Genomic DNA, 3119 nt, shown 5'->3' with positions numbered 1-3119 from the left:
ATATATATATATATATATAATTAATATAATTCATAAAAATACATAAATAAAATTTTTAAATTACGAGAAAATTTTAGTAGCCCAAGTTCCAAATGGGGATTTCTAAAAAAAAAATTTTTTAAATTTTAAAACACTTACTTCAATTTTTATTGAAATAACAAAAATAATATATATATATATAATTATTATAATTCATAAAAATACATAAATAGAAATTTTAAATTACGATAAAACTTTAAATTACATAATTCATTTAAAAAACATCATAAATTTTACAAAAGAACGGTAATTCATTAAAAACATCACAAATTTTACAAAAATTACGATAATTAATGTCGAATGTGGCATCCAGTACCACATTGTCGAGGTTTTCTCACACGTACGGAATTTTGACGACGCCTTGGTACATCACGAGTTTCTTGTTGTTGTTCTTCTTCTTCTTGATCTTCGTCTTCTTGCTGTGGAGGATGTCTAGGTGGAAGTGCTGCAGAAGAACTACTTCCACCTTGAGTCCAGTTAGATATTTGATTCAACGGAGTATATGCATTCCCAAAGCTTGGAATTTGAAAGTTTTGTTGACACATATTATTCAGTAACTGGGTAGCGGACTCAGGTGTATTATGACGACTGTTGAACGTGTTATACAACAATTCCTCTTCGCTTGATGCAAATGATAGTCGACGGTTGTCTTCTTGATGTGGTTGTTGACTGTCAAAATTAAATTGTTCCCCTGGCGTGAACCCGTAAGATTGATGTGGTGTGTGGATAAAAGTATGAGGATGTGGTGTGTGGGTAAAAGTATGAGGAGGCGGTTGAGTGTCAGGAGGTGTTGGTATATAATATTGATTTTGTTGTGTTGTGTTGGGCATTGATTCTTGGAAAAAATGTTGGCTAGATTGTGGTGGAGGTTGTGGTGGAGGTTGAGGTGGATTGGCATGAGGATCAACCAAATGGTTTTCTACAGAAATAAATCGTTTAGAATTTTTGCAAAACCAAACCATTTATTCATAACTTGGTTTGAATTCAACATTTAGAGGTTGACCATGAAGAATATGATTCTCTCGTTCATTCCACTCTTTGTTCTCATTTTCGTAGAATAATGCCCAACTATAGTCAACTTGTTTATGCAAATCTACCTTATGATACTTTTTCATGTTCCTCGGAGGATGTGGAATTTCTTGAGGTAGTCCAAATTGTAGTTTCACTCTATCAGTTTGATGCATTTCTATTATGTAGAAACAAATTAAATATGTAGATGCATTCCATAGCCAATTATCTTCTGGATGATCGTATGTTAGATGTAGATATGACCTCCAGATAAACTGATATATAATAAGTTTGTTAGTAATATATGCATAAGAAAAATAAAATAATAGAAATAATGTAATGTTTTAATATATTACATCGTTAACGGTCATATTTCCAGGAACTATTGTGGAAATGGAAGTATCAGTTGCATATCCTGATAATACTCTATTGCAGGGGTCAAAACTTTTCAAACGATTATTCTGGGCTTTCCCTCCGTGCATATCTGGGTTTAAATTTTGTAAACCATTTGTCTCTGTGGATGGAACTTGGTTGTACAGAAAGTACAAGGGGATTCTTTTGCTTGCTGTTGCACAAGATGGAAACAAAAATACAATTCCAATTGCTTATGCACTTGTGGAAGGTGAGACAGGGGGTGCTTGGAGCTTCTTTTTGAAAAGTCTAAGAAGGTATGTAACACCTCAAGTCGACATTTGTTTGATTTCAGATAGGCACGAATCCATTAAGAGTGCCTATAATAATCCAAATAATGGTTGGCATGATCCTCCGTCAACACATGTGTACTGCATCCGACACATTGCACAAAATTTCATGAGAGAGTTCAAGGACAAGGGACTTCAAAGAAAACTGGTTTGTATGGGTAATGATCTAATTCTTCTTAGTATATTTTCCATTTATCATTTAATCATATTTGATAATTTTTACATCATTTCTTACAGGATATGCATTAAATGAGCCATCATTCAAGTATTACCGCAATGAAATCAAGATGGAAAATCCAGAGGCTTTAAGATGGATCGATAATATCTCTCCAGAACAATGGATTATGGCTTATTCTCAAGGTCGACAATGGAGACACATGACAACAAACGTTTCCGAGTCCACCAACGCAGTGCTCAAGGGTACACGCAATCTCCCAATCACGGATTTGGTACAATCAATATACTATAGATTGGGAGTTTTATATGCAGAAAGGGGACAACAACAGCAGGCATCATTAGCTTCTGGTCGAGTATACACAGACGATTGCATGGACAAAATTAAATGTGAAGTTGGTAAATCTAATACTCACCAAGTCATGCAATTCGACCGAAATTATTATTCTTTCATGGTGCATGAAACAGTAAACCCAAGAGAGGTGCGACCAATTGGTCATTTCGAAGTCAACCTTCAAAGAAAATGGTGTGATTGTGGAAAATTTCAAGCTATACATATTCCTTGTTCACATGTCATAGCTGCATGTTTTTATGCTCGTTAAAACTATTTAGTGCTTATATCTGACGTGTACAAGGTTGTTAATGTATTTAACATCTACAAAGAAGAGTTTCCACCTATACCTAATGAATGATATTGACCCACATATGAAGGGGAAACATTGTATCACAATCCTCAAATGCAGAGAATTAAAAAATGTCGTCCAAATAGTACCCGTATTAGAACTGAAATGGACGTTAAAGAAAAAGTACCGAGAAAATGTGGATTATGTCGATTAACTGACCATACTCGAAAACATTGTCCAAATGTTACAACCAGCTCTGGTCAATTATCCTAATTTCTATTTGTGTAGTTTTATCGTAATTTAAATTTGCTATCCTAATTTCTATTTGTCTAGTCATAATATATTATTATTTATATATATTTTTGGTATTTATATTATTTATGAATTTATCTATTTATATATATATATATATATATATATATTATTTTTGTTATTTCAATAAAAATTGAAATAAATGTTATCTTAAAAAAACTTTTGGAAAATCGGCATTTCGAACTTGGGCTTCCTAAAATTTTATCGTAATTCAAAATTTCTATTTATCTATTTTTATGAATTATATTAATTATATATATAT

This window comes from Cicer arietinum, chromosome 1, assembly GCF_000331145.2.
Source record: "Cicer arietinum cultivar CDC Frontier isolate Library 1 chromosome 1, Cicar.CDCFrontier_v2.0, whole genome shotgun sequence".
Lineage (NCBI taxonomy): Eukaryota > Viridiplantae > Streptophyta > Magnoliopsida > Fabales > Fabaceae > Cicer > Cicer arietinum.
The sequence above is the reverse complement of the archived record's forward strand: the minus strand, read 5'-3'. Positions refer to the sequence as shown.